This window comes from Phyllobates terribilis, unplaced genomic scaffold (assembly GCF_046119375.1).
Source record: "Phyllobates terribilis strain yellow unplaced genomic scaffold, ASM4611937v1 Scaffold_5__5_contigs__length_657084704, whole genome shotgun sequence".
NCBI lineage: Eukaryota > Metazoa > Chordata > Amphibia > Anura > Dendrobatidae > Phyllobates > Phyllobates terribilis.
Window position 1 is genome coordinate 622,547,455 of NW_027362765.1, and position 23,399 is coordinate 622,570,853.

The 23,399-nt window shown below is 50.1% G+C and overlaps 1 protein-coding gene across 1 annotated transcript in view; it reads left to right on the forward strand.

Annotated features, from left to right (window-relative positions):
• The first annotated feature begins 9,449 nt into the window (after nucleotides 1-9,449).
• Nucleotides 9,450-23,399, forward strand: part of URB2 (URB2 ribosome biogenesis homolog) — a 128,463-nt gene continuing 114,513 nt past the window's right edge. Inside the window, exon 1 of the mRNA XM_073686120.1 lies at nucleotides 9,450-9,563. The gene's annotated coding sequence lies outside the window, so the exon portion shown is untranslated. The remainder of the gene's footprint in view (nucleotides 9,564-23,399) is intronic.

Below are 23,399 nucleotides of genomic sequence, written 5' to 3' on the forward strand. Positions count from 1 at the left end.
AGCCACCTGCATTACTCTGGCGGGATCGATGATATGTTTAGGTTCTTCCTCGAGATCGGACACCAGAAAGGATCGGGACAAGGCGTCTGCTTTGACGTTTTTGTCAGCCGGGCGAAAATGAAGAACAAAATCAAAGCGAGCAAAAAACAAGGACCATCGGGCTTGGCGCGGGTTAAGTCTCTGGGCATGCTGGAGGTAAGCCAAGTTCTTGTGGTCAGTGTAAATTATTACCGGATGAAGAGCCCCCTCGAGTAGGTAACGCCACTCCTCCAACGCCAGCTTGATGGCCAATAACTCTCGGTCTCCTATGGAATAGTTGCGCTCAGAAGAGGAGAAGAGTTTGGAGAAGAAGCCACAAGTTACCATTCTCCCGGAAGATGATTTTTGAGTAAGTACCGCTCCGGCTCCAGAGGAGGAGGCATCAACTTCCAGGAAGAACTGCTTGTTGCCGTCCGGGCGATGCAGCACCGGGGCGGAAGAGAAGGCCTGTTTTAGGGAAAGAAAGGCCTCCTCTGCTTCGGGCGGTCACTCTTTGGGATTAGTACCCTTACGGGTGAGCGCGGAAATTGGGGCAGTCCGGGAAGAGAAGTGCGGGATGAAGAGGCGGTAGTAGTTGGCGAAGCCCAGGAACCGTTGAATAGCCTTCAACCCCTCTGGTCGGGGCCATTTCTCGATGGCAGACAGTTTCTCAGGATCCATTTGTAGGCCGGTCTGAGAGATAATGTAGCCCAGAAACGGAAGCGAGGTCTGCTCAAAGAGGCACTTCTCATATTTAGCGTAGAGATGGTTCTGCCTGAGCCTGAGCAGGACCTGACGAACATCCCTCCGGTGAGTTTGGAGATCCGGAGAGAAGACCAAGATGTCGTCCAGGTACACCACTACGCAGGAGTAGAGAAGGTCCCGGAAGATGTCATTGACCAACTCTTGAAAGACGGCAGGAGAGTTACAGAGGCCAAAGGGCATTACCAGATATTCATAGTGGCCGTCCCGGGTGTTGAATGCCGTCTTCCATTCATCCCCCTGACGGATACGAACCAGGTTGTACGCCCCACGGAGGTCCAGTTTGGTGAAGATTCTAGCCCCCCTCAGACGATCAAATAACTCCGGAATGAGCGGAAGGGGGTACTTATTCTTCACCGTGATCTGGTTAAGGCCTCTATAGTCTATACAGGGACGGAGAGAGCCGTCCTTCTTTTTGACGAAAAAGAAGCCTGCTCCCGCCGGGGAGGTAGATTTCCGGATGAATCCCCTGGCCAGATTCTCCTCAATATATTCGGACATCGACCAGGTCTCAGCAGCGGATAATGGATAAATACGCCCACGGGGAGGAGAAGTACCAGATAACAGGTCGATAGGGCAGTCGTATGGTCTATGAGGGGGTAGTGTCTCTGCCTCCTTTTTATTAAAGACATCAGCATAAGACCAATAAGGAATCGGAAGTCCAGGTAGATTAGCTGGGGTAGGAGAAGGACGGACGGGATGAACGGGAACCAGACAGGTCTTATGGCAGCCCTGTCCCCAGCGAAGGACTTCTCCGGTCTGCCAGTCAAGAACGGGTGCATGTTTCTGGAGCCAAGGTAGGCCTAGCAAGAGGGCGTGAGAGAGTCCAGGCAGAACATGGAAGGAGATACTTTCAGAATGCAGCATTCCCACCTGCAGAGTAATGGATTCGGTGATGAGTTGGATGGGGTGTGGTAAGAGCCCCCCATCCACGGCAGCAACAGACAAGGGTACAGCCAGAGGTTTGGTGGGGATGCGGTATTTCTCTACCAGGGACTGTGAAATAAGATTCCCGGCTGCTCCAGAGTCCAGTTGGGCTAGTTCGAAATAACGGTTCTCTCCGTAGACGATTGAAACTGACAACAGCAGGGATGGAGAGGATTTATTCTTGTCTAGGTGGACCTCTCTGAGCGAACCTAGACACAGGCGTTTTCCCGACCTCTCCGGGCAGGCACGGATCCGGTGCTCCTTACTGCCACAGTAGAAGCAGGTCCACTCGGCACGGCGTAAGTCCTGACGGGTCTTGACCATCTTGGTCTGGTCGACCTGCATAGGCTCAGGAGGGTGTACCTGGTTAGAGACAGAAGGAGTGACGGGTTTCTGAAAAGTAGGAGCTAGACGTGGTAACCTCCTCTCACGGGTGACCTCTCTGGCACGCTCCTGGAACCGTAGGTCAATCCGGGTGGCAAGAGTTATTAAGTCATCGAGAGTGGTAGGAATGTCCCGACCGGCAAGTTCATCTTTAATACGGCCGGACAGACCCTCCCAGAAGACGGAAACCAGAGCGTCGTTATCCCAGGCCAGCTCCGAGGCAAGGGTACGGAACCGTATGGCATATTGGCCCACGGTGAGACTCTCCTGACGGAGGCGTAGCAACGATGATGCGGATGAGGTCTTCCGTCCGGGTTCGTCGAAGACTTTCCGGAAAGCCGAGAGAAAGGCAGGCAAGTCGGACACCAGGGGGTCTCCTCTCTCCCATAGAGGATTTAGCCAGGCCAGGGCCTCCCCGGTGAGATGGGACATGATGAAGGCAATTTTGGCCCGGTCGGAGTTAAACTGGAGGGACAATAGTTCAAAGTGCAGGGTGCACTGGTTTATGAAGCCCCTAGCTTGAGCGGGGTCGCCTCCGAAGCGTGGAGGTGTAGAAAGCCGGGGTCCGGGGCAGGATGCCATGGTATTGGTGGGCAGCGGCGCTGCCGGGCTGCGAGTCATGACACTAGCGGTGGTTGCTGGTGGAGCAGTCAGAGTGTCCAGGAAAGAGATGACATTCCGCAGATGACTCAGGATGGACTCCTGTTGGGACCTCTGACGGGACAGTTCATGACGTAGGTCCGAAAGCGAGAGAGCTTGGGTGCCACCGGGTTCCATGGCCCGAGCAAACTGTAACGGGTCTGGGAGGCGGAACCTCTGAGCTACTATACAAGGGGGCGGTCCTTGTAAAGGAGCGGGTGGCGACCAGGGAAGACGAGCTGGAAGTCTCAGCAGGTGAACGGGACAGTCTCTGAGTGAACGGGACAGTCTCTGAGTGAACGGGCTGGAGGTCACGGCAAGTGACCGGGGCAGTCTCTAGGTATAGGGTTGGTACGACCTGTGGCGGCTGAAGATAGACGTGAGCTCCCAGGTGAGCAGGCGAGAGTCTCTGGATGAACGGGTGGTCACAGCATGTGACGGCGGAGCCTCCAGGAAGACCAGCGGACAGGCGACAGATGAGCGCTCCCAGGTGAGCGGGCAGAAGTCTCTGGACAGGCGGGTGGTCACAGCACGTGACGGCAGAGCCTCTGGGTAGGCAAGCAGACTGGTAGCAGATGAGCGCTCCAAGGTGAGCGGGCAAGCTGGTCCATAGACAGACTGACAGGAGTTGGAAGGCAGACCGTCGGACCACAGGCAAGCAGGCAGGTAGCTGATGTGCACTCCCAGGTGAGCGGGCAGGCTGGTCCTTAGACAGACTGACAGGATTAGTAAGGCAGACCGTCGGACCTCAGACTAGCAGGCAGGTAGCAAGTAATCAGGCAGGAATCTGGCAGGTAACTGGCAGGTAACTGGCAACGGGACCTGAGGGCTGAAGCACAGGTGAGACACAGGTGCAAACAACATTGCTCGGGCACCTCCATTTTGGAGGAGGTGCCTTATATATGGTAAAGTCCTCCGGCCATTGGCCGGGGACTCCTTAGGACGGCGCGCGCGGCCCCTTTAAGAGGGAGGGAGGGCGCGCGCGCGCGCCCTAAGCACAGTGGCCGGGAAGGAGCGCGCGCTGCCAGCAGAGCGGGAGAGGGACGCCGGGCACGGAGCAGAGCGGTGAGGGGAACAGCGTCCCTGCCTAGCAGAGGGCAGGGACGCCGGCACTACAAGCAGCCATGGTCACCCGAAGGTGACGGTGGGAAAGCGCAATTACTGTCGCAAGAGGTGAATAATGATGAGGCACAATGGAAAAAAGTCAGGAGGAGGACCAGGGTGCAGAAGTGGAAGACGAAGTGGTGGACGATGAAGTCACTGACCCAACCTGGTAAGGGGACATGCAGAGCAAGGAAAGCAGCACACAGGAGGAAGGAGGCGTAGCACAACAACAGGCAGGAACAAGCAGTGTGGTGGCCATTGACACAAGGCAGGCAACTGCTCCCCGACACACCAACACAACGGAAGTTGCCAGTACAACTGTTAGGTTTTCCCGAGTCTGGTTCTTTTTTAAAGACTGTTCAGATAACCCCAAAAAGGCCATTTGCAACATCTGCCAGGCCAGCATCAGCAAGAGCACCAAAATACCAGCCTGATCACCACCAGCATGCTCAGGCACTTGACAGCAAAGCACCTGACTAACTGGGCCAAACACCAAGGTCCAGAAACAGTGTCTGCGATGTGCGTGTACCCCAATCCCCTATCCGTGGCGCATGCGAACATGCCTCCCGCCCTGCACCTGTCGTTGCAGACTTGCAACCATCACCATCCACGTCCTTGTTCCTTCGCAGTGTTTAGTTGTCCCTACCCCAGTCCTTGGAATGCAATTGCAAGTATGCAGCCAGCCACCCACCCACAGGCCGCAACACTAAACTGCCACATTTCTGGACTGCTTGCACTTGAAATGTTGCCCTTTAGGCAGGTGGAGGCGGAAGCTTTCCGCAACCTCATGGCGGTGGCCCGGTCTCCATACTCGGTCCCCAGCTGCCACTATTTCTCCCGGTATCGTTTCCGCCTTTTACAAGCACAGGTCCCAGAACATTACCCTTGCCCTCCCCAGTGCACTTAAATGGGAAGCACCAACTAACCTCAAACATGTGGACAGGTGAATGTGGCCAGGGACGGTACATCTCACTGACGCATCACTGGGTCAATACTGTGGTCGGTCTCCTAGACAACAACCAAATTATTCATGATGGTATGGTATTGTGTTACTTGTAATGCAAGCGCAAGTATGCAGCCAACCACGCACCCACAGGCCGCAATACTAAACTGCCACATTTCTGGACTGTTTGCTTGCACTTGATATGTTACTTTTTAGGCTTGTGGAGGCGGACGCTTTCCACAACCTCATGGCGGCAGCAGCCGGGTGTCCATACTCGGTCCCCAACCTTCACTATTTCTCCCGGTATCGTCCGCGCCTTCCACAAGCACGGGTCCCAGAACATTACCCGTGCCCTCCCCAGTGCACTTAAGTGAGAGGGACCGCCTAACCACAAACACGTGGAAAAGTTAATGTGGCTAGGGACGGTACATCTCACTGACGCATGTCACTGGGTTAATATTGTGGAAGCAGGGACCCAGTGGGACCCTGGGATGGAATACATCCTCCCGACGCAGAGGATTGTGGGTCCTGGGTCCATCAGGGTTGCCCACACATTTTACAGCTCCTGCACCTCCTCCTCCATCTCCATTACTTGATTCATTTTTTTCAGAAGATATTCCAGATTATGTACTTTAACTTTGTGGGTGCCAATAACAATAAGCAGGACTGTATGCTTAGGTGACAAACCACACACCGTTGCAGTTGTTGAAAGCTGTATCAGAGAACCCGGTGGTGTCTCGGAAGCTAGGCAAGCTCGCACATGTACCATGTCTGGCCCATGTGAGTAGTGGAGCAGTCCCATGTATCGTCAAACTGCCATGCCCCTATCAAAGTGTATCCAATCCCCCCCCTATCAGACTATCTGTTGTATCTTGTTCTGCATTTTATATGAGTTTGATGTTGCTATCAGATTATTTACTCTTATTTGATAGTGTTTTTCTCATTTTATACCAGTTTATATACCCAACATTTTATATGAGTTTTATAGCCCCAAGAGTTTATTCTTATTTGATAGGCTTATTCTTATTGCTTGGGCATATTATGTATATGGCCAAATTACAACTACCCCAAGTATAAAGTGTGTGTTTTATACATTTGTAAAAAAAGCAAAGACATAATATTGTAAAAGTTTTAAAAGATTTTATTGTTCTAAAAATAAATACATCTCAAAGACATTTTAATAATATAAAAATTCTTGCTTTTTATATTATTCTGTATCACAAGTACAATTAATATACAGTACAGACCAAAAGTTTGGACACACCTTCTCATTTAAAGATTTTTCTATATTTTCATGACTATGAAAATTGTACATTCACACTGAAGGCATCAAAACTATGAATTAACACATGTGGAATTATATACTTAACAAAAAAGTGTGAAACAACTGAAAATATGTCTTATATTCTAGGTTATTCAAAGTAGCCACCTTTTGCTTTGACTGCTTTGCACACACTTGGCATTCTCTTGATGAGCTACAAGAGGTAGTCACCGGAAATGGTCTTACAACAATCTTGAAGGAGTTCCCAGAGATGCTTAGCACTTGTTGGCCCTTTTGCCTTCACTCTGCGGTCCAGCTCACCCCAAACCATCTCGATTGGGTTTAGGTCTGGTGACTCTGGAGGCAAGGTTATCTGGCGTAGCACCCCATCACTCTCCTTCTTGGTCAAATAGCCCTTACACAGCCTGGAGGTGTGTTTGGGGTCATTGTCCTGTTGAAAAATAAATGATGGTCCAACTAAACGCAAACCGGATGGAATAGCATGCCGCTGCAAGATGCTGTGGTAGCCATGGTGGTTCAGTATGCCTTCAATTTTGAATAAATCCACAACAGTGTCACCAGAAAAGCACCCCCACACCATCACACCTCCTCCTCCATGCTTCACGGTGGGAACCAGGCATGTAGAGTCCATCCGTTCACCTTTTCTGCGTCGCACAAAGACACTGTGGTTGGAACCAAAGATCTCAAATTTGGACTCATCAGACCAAAGCACAGATTTCCACTGGTCTAATGTCCATTCCTTGTGTTCTTTAGCCCAAACAAGTCTCTTCTGCTTGTTACCTGTCCTTAGCAGTGGTTTCCTAGCAGCTATTTTACCATGAGGGCCTGCTGCACAGTCTCCACTTAACAGTTGTTGTAGAGATGTGTCTGCTGCTAGAACTCTGTGTGGCATTGACTTGGTCTCTAATCTGAGCTGCTGTTAACCTGCGATTTCTGAGTCTGGTGACTCGGATAAACTTATCCTCAGAAGCAGAGGTGACTCTTGGTCTTCCTTTCCAGGGGAGGTCCACATGTGAGCCAGTTTCTTTGTAGCGCTTGATGGTTTTTGCAACTGCACTTGGGGACACTTTCAAAGTTTTCCCAATTTTTCGGACTGACTGACCTTCATTTCTTAAAGTAATGATGGCCACTCGTTTTTCTTTACTTAGCTGCTTTTTTCTTGCCATAATACAAATTCTAACAGTCTATTCAGTAGGACTATCAGCTGTGTATCCACCTGACTTCTGCACAACACAACTGATGGTCCCAACCCCATTTATAAGGCAAGAAATCCCACTTATTAAACCTGACAGGGCACACCTGTGAAGTGAAAACCATTTCCGGTGACTACCTCTTGAAGCTCATCAAGAGAATGCCAAGAGTGTGCAAAGCAGTCATCAAAGCAAAAGGTGGCTACTTTGAAGAACCTAGAATATAAGACATATTTTCAGTTGTTTCACACTTTTTTTGTTAAGTATATAATTCCACATGTGTTAATTCATAGTTTTGATGCCTTCAGTGTGAATGTACAATTTTCATAGTCATGAAAATACAGAAAAATCTTTAAATGAGGTGTGTCCAAACTTTTGGTCTGTACTGTATATACACTGCTCAAAAAAATAAAGGGAACACTTAAACAACAGAATATAACTCCAAGTAAATCAAACTTCTGTGAAATCAAACTGTCCACTTAGGAAGCAACACTGATTGACAATCAATTTCACATGCTGTTGTGCAAAAGGAATAGACAATTGATGGAAATTATTGCCAATTATCAAGACACCCTCAATAAAGGAGTGGTTCTGCAGGTGGGGACCACAGACCACATCTCAGTATCAATGCTTTCTGGCTGATGTTTTGGTCACTTTTAATGTTGGTTGTGCTTTCACACTCGTGGTAGCATGAGACGGACTCTACAACCCACAGAAGTTGCTCAGGTAGTGCAGCTCATCCAGGATGACACATCAATGCCAGCTGTGGCAAGGTTTATTGTGTCTGTCAGCGTAGTGTTTAGAGGCTGGATGCGCTACCAGGGGATGTGGAGGGGGCCATAGGAGGGCAACAACCCAGCAGCAGGACCGCTACCTCCACCTTTGTGCAAGGAGGAACAGGAGGAGCACTGCCAGAGCCCAGCAAAATGACCTCCAGCAGGCCACAAATGTGCATGTGTCTGCACAAACGGTTAGAAACCGACTCCATGAGGGTGGTATGAGGGCCCGACGTCCACAGATGGGGGTTGTGCTCACAGCCCAACACCGTGCAGGACGCTTGGCATTTGCCACAGAACACCAGGATTGGCAAAGTCGCCAACTGGCGCTCTGTGCTTTCCACAAATGAAAGCAGGTTCACACTGAGCACATGTGACAGACGTGACAGAGTCTGGAGACGCCGTGGAGAGCGATCTGCTGCCTGTACCATCCTTCAGCATAACCGGTTTGGCAGTGAGTCAGTAATGGTGTGGGGTGGCATTTCTTTGGAGGGCCGCACATCCCTCCGTGTGCTCGCCACAGGTAGCCTGACTGCCATTAGGTACCGAGATGAGATCCTCAGACCCATAGTGAGACCATATGCTGGTGCGGTTGGCCCCGGGTTCCTCCTAATACAGGACAATGCCAGACCTCATGTGGCTGGAGTGTGTCAGCAGTTCCTGCAAGATGAAGGCATTGAAGCTATGGACTGGCCCGCCCGTTCCCCAGACCTGAATCCGATTGAGCACATCTGGGACATCATGTCTCGCTCCATTCACCAACGTCACGTTGCACCACAGACTAATAATTTGTCACTTCTGTGTTGTACATTATGGTGACAGTCGGGGGCGCTCTTTTACGCCTCTCCCCGCGGAGCTCTGCCCACTCTTCACAATGTTGGTGCTGCAGACAGGACTGGTGGACACATACTGGTAAAATCTGAACAATCGTTGCTTAGTGTAATTTATTATATTACAAAAACACAACAATAAAAATTTTATTTTTATTGATCAGGAAAAAAAAGACTTTTTCTCAATTACATAATATATAACAGTGTAAAAATACATAAACTATGAGTGTAAAAAAAATCCTATCTGACCTGTGACGTTTGCTCCATAAAAAAAACATAAAAACATGAGTAATTCCATAAAAAAAGCACTAACAATCCAGATGAGCAGACAAGAATGGGGTCTATGAGGATCCTGGGATCAGCTCCATCTAGTGGTGGCAGTGCTGAACTGTCTACATCGGAGGGGATTACTGTAGCCCTCACTCCAGTAACTCCGATCTGGTCTCCTCAGCAGTGAAGCGTCTAGAGTGGAGTTGTAAAAATGAGGAGCACACAAATCACCTCCGATCCTGACGCAACCGATCCCGATGCCCTCGGCGAAATGGCGGAGATGCGGTAGCCACCTCCGCCCGGCGCTGCCCGTCACGTGAGCGCTTTGGCTCCTCCCTGTGACTTCCGCCTCCTGAGCTGGGTGCTCAGTCCGCACGTGTGCAGGTTGCATGGGAAGCGGCAGCGCTCAGTGACGGTCACCGCTGCGCTGGATCCTAGGTAAGGAGCGTGTACGCCGTGACACAGCACGGACTATACCCAGCGCGGACTATGCCCAGCGCGGCCTATACCCAGCGCGGACTATACCCTGCACGGACTATGCCCAGCGCGGACTATACCCTGCACGGACTATGCCCAGCGCGGACTATACCCAGCGCGGACTATGCCCAGCGCGGACTATACCCAGCGCGGACTATACCCAGCGCGGAGTATACCCTGCACGGACTATGCCCAGCGCGGACTATACCCAGCGCGGACTATGCCCAGCGCGGACTATACCCAGCGCGGACTATACCCAGCGCGGACTATGCCCAGCGCGGACTATACCCAGCGCGGACTATGCCCAGCGCGGAGTATACCCTGCACGGACTATACCCAGCGCGGACTATACCCAGCGCGGAGTATACCCTGCACGGACTATGCCCAGCGCGGACTATACCCAGCGCGGACTATACCCAGCGCGGACTATGCCCAGCGCGGACTATACCCTGCACGGACTATGCCCAGCGCGGACTATACCCAGCGCGGACTATGCCCAGCGCGGACTATGCCCAGCGCGGACTATACCCAGCGCGGAGTATACCCTGCACGGACTATGCCCAGCGCGGACTATACCCAGCGCGGAGTATACCCTGCACGGACTATACCCAGCGCGGACTATACCCAGCGCGGACTATACCCAGCGCGGACTATACCCTGCACGGACTATACCCAGCGCGGACTATACCCAGCGCGGACTATACCCAGCGCGGACTATACCCTGCACGGACTATGCCCAGCGCGGACTATGCCCAGCGCGGACTATGCCCAGCGCGGACTATACCCAGCGCGGACTATACCCTGCACGGACTATACCCTGCACGGACTATACCCAGCGCGGACTATGCCCAGCGCGGACTATGCCCAGCGCGAACTATACACCACACTGTGGAGACCGACTGTCAGCGTCTGACTAGAGAACGCTCAGTAAAGTTGTTTTACCCCATTAATCTTTTCTGAGATGTTTGTCCAGATGCAGTGGTCATTCCTATTGAGTTATGTGAAGTGTGTTTTCCCATTTTATTGAATGCATTTTGGGGTGAAAGCAATGCATAGAAAAGCCTTAATTAGGCTGTGTGCCCACGTAGCATTTTTCAAGCGTATATGCTGCGGAATTTCCGCAGCGTAAATGCTTGAAAAACGCATGTATATCCGCACCCCATGGTCCCCAATGGGATTCCGCAACTTCTATGCACATGCGGATTTTTCCGCAGCGTTTATGCCGCGTTCAAAAATCCGCAGCATGTCATTTAATTTTGCTTTTCCGCAAGCGGAATTGCCTTAGTCCAATGCATAAAAAACGCAAGGCAATTCCGCATGTGGAAAACGCGTGATAAACGCGTGCGGAATTCCGCATGCGTTTTTCCGGGAGAGGACTTGCATTTATGCAGCAGAAATTTTCTGCTTCATAAATGCAACGTGGGCACATAGCCTAAGGCTGTGTGCCCACGATGCGTTTTTTAAGCATTTCCGCAGCGGAATAAGGCTGTGTGCCCACGTAGCGTTTTGCAAGCGTATATGCTGCGGAATTTCCGCAGCGTAAACGCTTGAAAAACGCATCTAGATCCGCACCCCATGGTCCCCAATGGCATTCCGCAATGTCAATGCCCATGCTGCGGATTTTTCCGCAGCGTATATGCTGCAGTCAAAAATCCGCAGCATGTTCATTAATTTTGCGGAAGCGCTGCGGAATCAATGTGCGGATGGTACCCAAGTCTGGAGGAGAGGAGACTCTCCTCCAGACCTGGGTACCAAAGAACCTGTAAAAAAAAGAATAAAATAAAGTTTATACTTATCTTCTGATGTTTTCCCTCCGTCGCGCTGTTGTCTGAAGGACCTGCCACGTCATTGAGTCATGTGACCCACCACATGACTCAATGACGTCACCGCAGGTCCTGCACACAACAGCGTGAGCCGCTCAAGCCTCCGGACGGGGCAGAGAATGCATCGGAAGGTGAGTATAAAGTTTATTTTTTTATTTTTTACCATTCTGAACAAGTTGTCAAGCACTTTTCCAAGTGATGCTTGGAGAAGTGCTTGATAACCCGCATGCGGAAATGCATGCAAAGACGCCTCACAAACGCTTCTACCTGGCGGGAAAACCGCATGTAATATCCGCATGCGATTTTCCCGCCAGGGAGAAGCGTAAAAAATATGCTTCAGGTCCGCAACGTGGGCACATAGCCTTAAACACTTAAAAAACGCATGGTAGAAGGCCTGCCATGGTCCCCAATGATAATCCGCGTGTGCTGTGCACATGCTGCGGAAATTTCTGCTGCGGATTATCATTGCGGAAAAATCCACAGCACTACCAATTATTTTGCATAATCGTGGCATTTTTGCTGCCATTGACTTGCATTGGACCGCATAATATCCGCATGACTACACGTGCACATGCAGATATTAAGCGAGTCAATGTGCGGATGGTACCCGGGTCTGGAGAAGAGGAGACTCTCCTCCGGACCCGGGTACCATAGTACCTGTAAAAAAAAAGAATAAAATAATAATTTAAAATAAAAAATATACATTATACTCGACTTCTGATGTCCCCCGGTCTCCGGTACGGTGCATCCTGTCTCCCTGGTGGCTCGCGGTGGTGTAAAAGGACCTTCTATGATGTCATTTAGTCATGTGACTTGGTCACGCGACCGCTGACATTGGTGGTCGCATGACCTGTCACATGACTAAATGACATCATGGAAGGTCCTTTTACACCACCGTGAGCCGTCGAAGACACCGGAGAAGGAGACCGGGGGCCTTTGGAAGGTGAGTATAATGTTTTTTTTCTTTTTTACCATTTTTACTCGCACATCACTGCTGCAACCAATGACTGAGCTTAGTGGTGGATCGAGTAAACTGCAGCCAGCCTCTGAGCTCAATGATTGGCTGCAGCGAGAAACACTCTCTTAATGTGATGTCACCTTTGGTATGGGGAGCTGGTGCGGACCCATGAAGGGTGAGCACCTGCTGATTTTTTTTTTTGTTTTTTTTTACGTATTTTATAGAGTTTGGGGCCCACTTTCCTGCAAGTGAACAACCCATTTAAACTTGCTGTCCACTACTTTTACATTGATGCATTATCCTTTGATCGGCAGAGGTCCCGCACGTGGCCCAATCAGCTGGTATCGGTGCCGCCGACCGGAAGTGCTCACCTGCGGGGCTTCGCCGTCAAGTGGTAGTGGCCGCCGCGGTGTACTGCACATCCACCTGTGCAGTACACTGCGGCGGCCACTACCACTTGACAGCGGAGCCCCACAGGTGAGCACTTCCACCTGCCGCTGGCAGCGATAACGGCTGATCGGCGGGGGTGCTGCGTGCGGGACCCCTGCCGATCATACATTGATGCCCTATCCTACAAATAGGGCATCAGTGGAAAAGTAGTGGACAGCTTCTTTAACAACAAATGAGCCAGGGGAGAAATGGAAGGAAATAATATGCATAGAGCACACATCACTTCTATGTTGTGGGATACCATACGTCGGACCTGGCAGAGCTTTCTAGTCATAAACTGAAGTCACAGTGAAGACGTGAGCTGAGCCCTGGAATCAAAGCAAATCTTTTCTAGTGACCACAACAAAAAGTTTTGTATCCAGCTGCTTTAAAAAAAAAAAGTAAATGCCCTAAAAGTTGTACAGAACACAAGTCCTTGGCTGACCGTGGTCTCTACCCAAACTTATAGCCTCTTACGCTATATGCCCACGATGCAGAAATGCTGCATATTTTTTCCGCTTCTCCCTGGCAGTAAAAATGCATGCGGATTTTACATGCGTTTTTCCTGCCAGGTAGAAGCGTTGTCAAGCGTTTTTGCATGCGTGTTGTCAAGCGCTTTTCCAAGTGACTTTTAGCATCACTTGGGAAAAGTGCTTGACAACTTGGTCACACTATATAAATCCATGCAAACGGCATGGATTTCTGTAGTGTGACCCAGTAATAGTTAAAAAAAAAAAAGAAGAAGAAGAATAAGAAAGGTAAAAAATGTAGATTATACTTACCTTCCGATGTCCTCCCTGTGTTTTCTCCGCTGCGTCCGGTGTCTTGGGCGGCTCGCGGTGGTGTGAAGGACCTGCGGTGACGTTATTGAGTCGTGACAGGTCACATGACTCAATGATGACATGGCAGGTCCTTCACAGCACTGCAACCCATACAGCAGACCAGACAGAGGGGAGAAAACACCGGGAGGACATCAGAAGGTAAGTATAATCTACATTTTTTACCTTTCTTATTCTTCTTTTTTTTTTTTCCAATGGAGTGGAAAAACACACTACAGGCTGATCCAACTTTGATGTAATGTCCTTAAAACAAGTGAGGCTCAGTATTGTGTGTGGCCTCCATGTGCCTGTATGACCTCCCTACAACGCCTGGGCATGCTCCTGATGAGGTTGCGGATGGTCTCCTGTGGGATTTCCTCCCAGACCTGGACTAAAGCATCCGCCAACTCCTGGACAGTCTGTGGTGCAACGTGACGTTGGTGGATGGAGCGAGACATGATGTCCCAGATGTGCTCAATCGGATTCAGGCCTGGGGAACGGGCGGGCCAGTCCATAGCTTCAATGCCTTCATCTTGCAGGAACTGCTGACACACTCCAGCCACATGAGGTCTGGCATTGTCCTGCATTAGGAGGAACCCAGGGCCAACCGCACCAGCATATGGTCTCACAAGGGCTCTGAGGATCTCATCTCGGTACCTAATGGCAGTCAGGCTACCTCTGGCGAGCACATGGAGGGCTCTGTGGCCCTCCAAAGAAATGCCACCCTACACCATTACTGACCCACTGCCAAACCGGTCATGCTGAAGGATGTTGCAGGCAGCAGATCGCTATCCACGGAGTCTCCAGACTCTGTCACTTGTACTCAGTGTGAAACTGCTTTCATCTGTGAAGAGCACAGGGCGCCAGTGGTGACTTTGCCAATCCTGGTGTTCTGTGGCAAATGCCAAGCGTCCTGCACGGTTTTGGGCTGTCAGTACAACCCCCATCTGTGGACGTCGGGTCCTCATACCACCCTCATGGAGTCGGTTTCTAACCGTTTGTGCAGACACATGCACATTTGTGGCCTGCTGGAGATCATTTTGCAGGGCTCTGGCAGTGCTCCTCCTGTTCCTCCTTGCACAAAGGTGGAGGTAGCGGTCCTGCTGCTGGGTTGTTGCCCTCCTACGGCCCCCTTCACATCTCCTGGTGTACTGGCCTGTCTCCTGGTAGCGCCTCCAGCCTCTGGACACTACGCTGACAGACACAGCAAACTGTCTCGCATTGATGTGCTATCATGGAGGAGATCCCACAGGAGACCATCCGCAACCTCATCAGGAGCATGCCCAGGCGTTGTAAGGAGGTCATACAGGCACGTGGAGGCCACACACAATACTGAGCCTCATTTTGACTTGTTTTAGGCTGTGTGCCCATGATGCGTTTTTTAAGCGTTTCCGCAGCGGCAAAAACGCTGCAGAAACGCTTAAAAAACGCATGGTAGAAGGCCTGCCATGGTCCCCAATGATAATCCGCATGTGCTGTCCACATGCTGCGGAAATTTCCGCTACGGATTATCATTGCGGAAAAAAACGCAGCACTACCAATTATTTTGCGGAAGTGCTGCGTTTTCGCCGCCATTGACTTGCATTAGACCGCATGGATTACGCATCGCTGCATATGTAGATGCGCATTCCACGCGTTTCAGTGTGCAGATGGTACCCGGGTCTAGAGGACAAGAGACTCTCCTCCGGACCCGGGTACCATAGAACCTGTAAAAAAAAAGAATAAAATAAAAAACAAATGTTATATTTACCTTCTGACGGCCTCCGCTGCGCTCCTCCTCCCTTGCCGGCAGATCGCGGTGGACTGAATGACCTGCGCTGATGTCATAGTCATGTGACGGCAGGTCCTTTAGTGTACCGCGATCTGCCGGCAGCCAGGGCGGAGCGAAGCAAGACTCCGGGGGCCATCAGAAGGTAAGTATAGATTTATTTTTAACCATTCTTTAAGGTCACAGTATATAAATCCATGCCGTTTGCATGGATTTATATAGTGTGACCAAGTTATCAAGCACTTTCCAAGTGATGCTAAAATCGTTTGGAAGGCGCTTGTCAACCCGCATGCGGAAATGCATGTGAAGAACGCTTCACATCCGCTTGTCCCTGGCAGGAAAAACGCATGCACAATCCACATGTACAATCCGCATGTGTTTTTTCTGCCAGGGAGATGCAGAGACGCTCAGGAAAAAATCCGGAGCATTTCTGCATCGTGGGCACATAGCCTTAAGGACATTACTTCAAAGTTGGATCAGCCTGTAGTGTGTTTTTTCTCTTTAAGTTTGGGGGTGACTCCAAATCCAGCCCTCCATTGGTTAATAAATTTGATTTCCATTGATGATTTTTGTGTGATTTTGTTGTCAGCACATTCAACTTTGCACAGAACAAAGTATTCAATGAGAATATTTAATTAATTCAGATCTAGGATGTGTAATTTGAGTGTTCCCTTTATTTTTTTGAGCAGTGTAGGTTTTAAGGTTGAAGGAAGACTAAGTCCATCTAGTTAAACCCATAGCCTAACATGTTGATCCAGAAGAAGGCAAAAAAACCTCCATGTGGCAAACACTAAGCTTCACATTGGGAAAAAAAATTCCTTCCTGACTCCGCATACAGCAATCAGACTAGTTCCCTAGATCAACGCCCTATCAAGGAATCTAGGTAAAACATTTAAAGGGAACCTGTTACCAGGTTTGCCCCATATGAGGTACGGCCGCCACCTTTCAGCCCCCATATCCAGCATACTAATATGCTGTGTGTATGCCCCCGATCCGGCCTTCAACAAAGGAGAAACCCTTTTTATTATACTCGCCTGCGGGGCAGTCCAGTCTGAGTGGGGCGTCACTGGTTCTTGTCTGGCCCCTCCCTTTCGATTCCGTTTTTTTTTTTTTTTTGCTTCACGTGGATGAGGCATCCCTACGTCATCCACACAGTGTTCCCCGGAATTGCATAGATGTACTTCTCTGCCCCGACTAGGGCAGAGTAAAGTACTGCAGTGTGCATGCGCGGTGGCCCTTTGTCCTTTCCTGGCCCATGTGCAGTGCAGTATTTTGCTCCCCCCAACAGGACACAGAAGTACGCCTGCACAGGAGCGTGATGCCCGGAACCCTGTGTGGATGACTTAGGGACGCGTCCTCCATTCAAGGCAAGAAGGGAGGCACTGGATCAGGACCAGCAATGCCCCACGGACTGGACTGCCCCACAGGTGAGTATGTGTTTTTTCTTTTGTTGTGGGCCCGATCGGGGGCATATACACAGCATATTAGTATGCTGTATATGAGGACTGAAAGGTGGTGGCCGTACCTCATATGGAGCAAACCTGGTGACAGGTTCGATTTAAATTCCTATTTATCGGTCGACCATGACATCACCACGAGAGAGGGGATCTGCCCATCAAGGACAGGAAAACTGTAGGCTTAAAAAGGGCGGCACCTCTCTCTCGCCTCAGTTTGGTTTCCTGTCCTTGATGGAGGGTTACCTGTGACAGGCTTACCTGTTGAAGGTGCCTGGATATTGAAGGAAGAGCTGTTGAGCGGCGCCCTTTTCTGGGGTCGGCAGCTCCAGCGTCATCTGTGCGGCGGCGCCCCTGTCTAGGGATGCCGGCGCCAGCATTGTACTGTCGCTAGATGGCGGCGGAAGTTGCGCTCCTGTCTGGGGTGGCAGCCCCATCATCTTCCTGGTGGAAGGGGGAGCGGCACCTCTGCCTGGGGTGGGCTGCCCCTATATTGCGCCGGGTGGCAGCCCCTTCATCATTCTGTTAAGGATGGAAGGCCTGCATTGCTGGATGGCGGCAGGGGCTGCGTCCCAGTCTGGGGTTGACAGCCATATCATCGTTCCGGCACCTGATGAAAGCGGCACCCCTGCCTTAATGCCCCAGCATCATTCTGACGCCAGGCGCGGCCTCCCTGTGGGAAGTTGTGGCTTTGGTGGCACAGGATTTGGCGGGGTTGCGCTTCCGGTTTCTCCGTGTGGCCTGAAGCTTGGCTTGATGACCTCAATGCCTTCCTCGGCGATCACGTGACTGGACCAGGAAGTTCCGGCCACGTGTATTCAGATGCCGAGAGAGTGGGGCATTAACCGCTATGGCCAGCAGGTGGTGCACCCACGGGGTAGTCGCACCTGATGTTAAGGGAATGTGATCGAAAAAAAAAAGTGCAGTAGGTGCTGCTATTTAAGCACCTAAGCTCTGTTGTTCCAGGCTTCCCAGCTACTTTTTTCTCTATTATGGAGTCTGAAAGTGAGCAGCAGCTAGTTCAGCAGCCGCCATCTTCACCATCTCAGCAGCTGCTCATAGAGAGGAGAAATGCGTTGAGTTTCTAACAGGTTCTGTGGATTGAATATACTCCCATAACTAGAGATGTGTGACTCTGACACCCTAGTAAATGTGACCTATCTTTGTTTGTTTTTATAAAAGTCTATTTATGCTACTCTATCATATTTCCGTAGCCATGATGTCTGACCACTTGGAGCTAGTGATGGGCGAGCACTAAAATGCTCGGGTGCTCGATTCTCGGGTCTAGCACATTGGCATACTCGGGTGCTCGACCCGAGCAACGAGCCCAATGTAAGTCTATGGGAAACTCGAGCATTTTTCAGGCGGCTTCCCCCAGCGGTCTGCAGAGGGCCTAAAAATTGCCCAAATCGATAGAAACAGTGCTCAGATTACATGGGAACAGCATGGGGAAGACCCCTGGAAGCATTTCTGACTCCAAGGTCACTTCTGTCAACAACCTTGTCAGAGGTATTACGACACTTATAATAAAGCATACAAAAACTAAACCAAAATGGATTTTCCTGGAAAATATGTTAAGGAACATCCTTTCCAGGGTAATGACTTGTATATAAAGCAAAATAAATAAAACCAAAAACAAATACTCCTCCACACCTTGGGCTATGTTCACACTTAATGTTATTGAAAGTCACACAACCTATTTTTATAGGGCCATTAGGTGGCCTTTACTATTCTTAAAGGGCCAGCAGTCGGCCCTCACTATTCTTAAAGAGCCATCAGCCGGCTATGTTTTCTTGTTCCCATTACTAAAGAGTGGGTCTCTTATACGGTTATTGCGTATGCAGAGAGTGGCAAGGCTGCCCAAAATTTGGACGCACCCCAATGCCCAATTGAAGAGCATTAGAGGAAGGCCTCCTGAAAACAATGTTCCCATTATTAGGAACATTACTTACCCTTGAGAAAGCGTGTAGTTAACACGCGAAACGTGTGTACGTAGGGCTCTGCACTTTCTGCTTGTGCATTCCCTGGGGGGTGGGGGGGGGGGCTACACCAGCCACATGGGTAAGGTTTCTTTTTATTGAATTATTTGGTGGTGGTTTTTCTGACATACTTTCGTTTACACGTGTGTGACATAGGTGGAATCTTGACATGTATACAATCTGTCCTGTCAGTCGTAATATAATACCTTCTATACTTGCATGTTGGATGTGTGTTCCCTACCCCAGGGTTTTTGCTTGTTGCTATTTTGCCTGTCCTGGTTATTTGTAAGAATGTTTTTAACCAGTATTTAATAAAAAAATTATATTTTATACACACTCCCTTTTCTCCTCCTCTTCTCAAATATTCATTTAGGAGTGTTCTAGATTTCTTTACATGCATTAATGATCTATGATGATCTAATTATTTGTACCTCAATATGCCTATGGGACTTACTTGTATTTCCCATTATTAGGAAGTGGGTCTCCCATTGTGTTTGCCTATGCAGTGAATGCATGGGTTGCCAAGAATTTGGAGGCACTCCAATGCCCCTTGGAAGAGACGTGGAGGAGGGCCTCTTATAAAATGTTCTCATTAGAAAGGAGCGAATCTCTTATACTTGTAATGCCCATGCACTAAGAGTATGGGCTGACAAACATTTAACCCTGGGCGGTATACACAAACATACTGTATAAACATTTTTTTTTATGGGCATCATAAACACTCTTTAAAATAATTAGGTGGGTGTTGCATCATGGACCACGGTCACCCTGGTGATATGGTGGTGGAGCATGAGGAGAAGGGGGAGGACAAGAGCAAATGGCCAAAATCAGGAAGTATATACCCATGTGTGGGTGTGAAGAGGTGCATGGGAATACACCTCCCGAAAAAAGAAACTGGATTTGAGTTTGTTACGCTGCTATCATTTGGTGGTGTTGAGAAGTCTGGCCCAATCCAGCCCTTGTTCATTTTTATAAGAGTGAGACTGTCAGCATTTTCAGTTGACAGGCGGATGCGCTTATCAGTTATAATTCCACCAGCGGCACTAAAAATCCGCTCTAATAAAACGCTAGCGGCAGGGCAGGCCAGGACCTCCAAGGCGTAGAGAGCTAGTTCATTCCACATATCCAGCTTGGATACCCAATAATTAAAAGGCACAGAGGAATCACTTAGGACGTTGGTACGGTCGGCAAGGTACTCCCTCAGCATCTTCCCAAACTTTGCACTCCTTGTGAGAGTACCCCGAGCCTCAGGGCCTGTGCGATCGGAGGGGCTGAGAAAATTCTCCCAGAACTTTGACAGTGTTCCCCTGCCTCTGCTTTATTGAAGTTGTGTCTCTCTCGCCTGTACTCCTTGGTTGTCCAACAAACTGTGACCTCTGCCACCAGCGTTTTCAGATGGGAATTTTTTAATAATTCCGCAACAAGGGCCTTCTGGTACTGCCCCATTTTTGAAGAGCTTTGCGCCTCAGCAATAAGCGATATAAAGTTCTCCTTGTAGCGTGGGTCTAGAAGTGTCACCAACCAGTAATGACTGTCACCCAAAATTTTGAGAATGCGAGGGTCATGGGAAATGCAGCGTAACAAACTCAGCCATGTGTTCCAGACTGCTAACAGGCAAGACTTCCGTGTCCTCACCAAGAGGACGACTGACCATGGTCTCCTCCTCCTCTCTGTTTTCAGGCCATCCACCCTGAACACACGGTACGACAGTTGTGCAGGTATTACCGTCTATAGCGCATTAACCTAGCTCCTGTTTTCCCTCCTCCTCTTCCTCATTGTCACCCAATTCACATTGGGATGAGAGGAGTCTGGGCTGTGTGTAATTACCCTGTATGGTTCCTTGCTCCATCTCATCGTGCTCCGCCTGCAATGCATCCTTTTTGATTGTGAGCAGAGAGCGTTTCAGAAGACAGAGAAGCGGGATGGTGGTACTAATTATGGCGTCATCGCCGCTCACCATCTTGGTGGATTCCTCAAAGTTTTGGAGGATGGTACATATGCCTGACATCCATGTCCACTCCTGAGGTCTTGTGTGGAGTCTGAACTAAATACCGATGGCCTTGTTGATGCTGGACCTCAGCAACTGCCCTCTTCTGCTCATAAATCCTTCCCAACATCTGCAGTGTAGAGTTCCAACGTGTGGGGACATCACACTCCAGTCTGTGAGCCAGAAGCTGCAAACGCTGCTAAAACACGGCAAGGGCGGTGGAAGCTGTAGGTGGTTTTGTAAAATGGGCACACAGGTGGCGTACTTTAACAAGCAACTTTAACAAGCAGATCCGGCAGCTTCGGGTAGGATTTGAGAAACCGCTGAACCACGAGGTTAAGCACATGGGCCAGGCATGGTACGTGTGTGAGCTCGCCTCGCCTCGCCTCAGAGCCGCCACCAGGTTCCGGCCATTGTCACACACGACCATGCCTGGCTGTAGGTTCAGCGGTGTGAGCCACAGATCTGCCTGCTCTTTCAGAGCTGTCCACAACTCTTCAGCTTTGTGCGGTTTGTCACATAGGGATATTAGCTTCAGCACAGCCTGTTGCTGCTTGGCCGAGGCAGTGCTGCAGTGCTTCCAGCTTGTGACTGTTGTGGTCATTTCGGAGATAGCGGCTGAAGAGGAGGATGAGGTGCAGGAGCTGTAGACTGTGGGGGCAACCCTGATTGACCTATGGCCCGCAATCCTTTGCGTCTGGAGGACGTGTTCCGTCCCAAGGTCCGACTGGGTCCCGGTTTCCACTATGTTAACCCAGTGTGCCATCAGCGAGATGTACCGTCCCTGCCCACAAGCACTTGTCCACTTGTCCGTGGTTAGATGGACTTTCCCGGTAACTACATTGTTGAGGGCACGGCTAATGTTTTGGGACACATGCTTGTTTAATGCAGGGACCGCACACCGGGAGAAATGGCGGCTGGGGAGCTAGTACCGAGGGACAGCCGCCGCCATCAGGTTGCGGACTTCTTCCGTCTCCACGAGCCTAAAAGGCAACATTTCAAGCGCAAGCAGTCGTGAAATGTGGGAATTTAGTAGTGTGGCCTGTAGGGCTTTGGCAGCGTATTTGCGCTTGCGTTCCAAGGACTGGGGTATGGACAACTGAACGCTGCGCTGGGACAAGGACGTGGATGTGCTTCCTGATGCTGCTACTTGAGTGTGCAACGACAGGTGCAGGGCAGGAGGCATCTTCGCATGCACCATGGACAGGGGAATGGCTTGCATGCACAACAGTGGAAGAAGCAGTGGTGCCACCCGCAGACACTATTCCTGGACCCTGCGGTTCGGCCCATAAAGTAGGGTCTTTGCTGCCATGTGCCTGATCATGCTGGTAGTGGTCAGGCTGCTAGTTTATCCTCCCCTGCTGATGCTGGCCTGGCAGGTGGTGCAAATAGCCTTTTTGGGGTTATCGGCAGAGTCTTTAAAAAACAACCAGACTCAGGAAGACCTAGCAGTTGTACTAGCAACTTCCTTTGTGTTGGTGTTTCGGGGAACGGTTGTCTGCTTTCTGTCTGAGGCCACCACACTGCTTCTTCCTGCCTGTTGGAGTGTGCTGCTGTTCTCGCTCTGCATTTCCTCCTGCCAGGTCAGGTCAGTTACTGTATCATCTACCACAGTGGTTCTCAACTCCAGTCTTCAAGACCCACCAACAGGTCATGTTTTCCGGATTTCCTTAGTATTGCACAGGTGGTTGAATTATTAACTGTGTAATACTAATGAAATGATGAAAACATTATCTGTTGGTGGGCCTTGAGGACTGGTGTTGAGAACCACTGATCTACCACCTCGTCTTCCACTTCCGCACTCTTGTCCTCCTCCTGACTTTCTGGCAATTGTGTCTCATCATCGTCCACCTCTTGTGACACTTTCTCACCTTCGCCTTCATGTGACCATGGCTGCTCAAATATTTGGGCATTGCTACATGCGATCTCCTCTTTCCCCTCTTCAAGTGGAGCGGGCGAGAGGCCCAAATCTATAAATGGAAAAGTGAACAGCTCTTCAGAGTGTCCAAGTGTGGGATCAGTTGTCTCTGGGCACTTGGCATGGTGGGAGGAAGGGGGATCAGGGTGAGGAATATGCAGTCCAGACTCGCGGCTACTGAGACTTGACCGTGTGGAAGGCCGGGTGGTGGTAGTGGCAAAGTGACTGGAAGCATTATCTGCTATCCAACCAACAACTTTTTGACACTGCTCTGGGTTCAATAATGGTGTGCTGCGGTCCCCTAGGAATTGGGACCGGAAGGTTGGGTGAGAAGATGTGGGTGTTTGTTGTGGCACAATTTCAGCTTGCCCACGGCCTCGGCCTTTGCATGCACCATCACGTCCAGTTCCCTTTCCCTTGCCACGCTTTTTGCCCATTTTAAATGGAGGACAATGTCTTCCACGTTCACTACACATGGCTGAATTTGGAGCGAAGTTATATGTAACCCGTGTGACGGAGAAACCACAGTTTTAAATACCTGGCCTGTAGAACAGCAAACCGGTGTCCAAAACTTTGCTGATATACTGAAAAAAAATTTGAATGGAGGCCAAAAAAATGGCAGTATTTTCAGCGCAATTATATGTGATCCGTGTGACGGATAAA